Source organism: Pteropus vampyrus, unplaced genomic scaffold, assembly GCF_000151845.1.
Source record: "Pteropus vampyrus isolate Shadow unplaced genomic scaffold, Pvam_2.0 Scaffold1, whole genome shotgun sequence".
In the NCBI taxonomy this organism is placed as follows: domain Eukaryota; kingdom Metazoa; phylum Chordata; class Mammalia; order Chiroptera; family Pteropodidae; genus Pteropus; species Pteropus vampyrus.
This window is the reverse complement of record NW_011888782.1, coordinates 12494888-12495446: the sequence shown is the minus strand read 5'-3', so window position 1 is coordinate 12495446 and position 559 is coordinate 12494888.

Sequence of the window (559 nt, the reverse complement as noted above, 5' to 3'; positions counted from 1 at the left end):
TTTTTTTTTTAAGTATTTATTTCATTACTTCTGTGTTGGAGGATTGGGGCGTCAGTGTGTTTTGTCTGGTGGGAGCTGTAGATCCTCCAGAGCAGCTTCCTCTCTGACACTTTGCTGTCTCTAGTGTCTCATCTTTGCCAGTGACTGACATTTTGTCTCCTTGTTTCTGCTCCAAGATCATTGACTTTGGTGTTTCATTTAAAAGATGGCCCTAAATTTAAGGTGGCCTTACTATATTATTTTTCGTTTCTATTTTTTGTCTGCTGTTTTTGTAAGTGGCTCACCTATTGTATTACAAAAGGAAATTGAGACATAGACAACCACAGAAACCAAATGTACAGCTCAATAAATTATTATAAGGTGGAAACCAATGAAATTATCATCCAGTCAACAAAGAGAATGTTGCTAACACCCCAGGAGGCTTCCACATGCTTCATCTCAATTGTAATTAGCACCATCTTAACTTTCAAATAATAATTTTCTTCATTTCTTTACATTTCAGCTCTCAAATATTCATTCCTTAATACAAAAGTTTAAACTGGCCCATTAATTTTTTTTT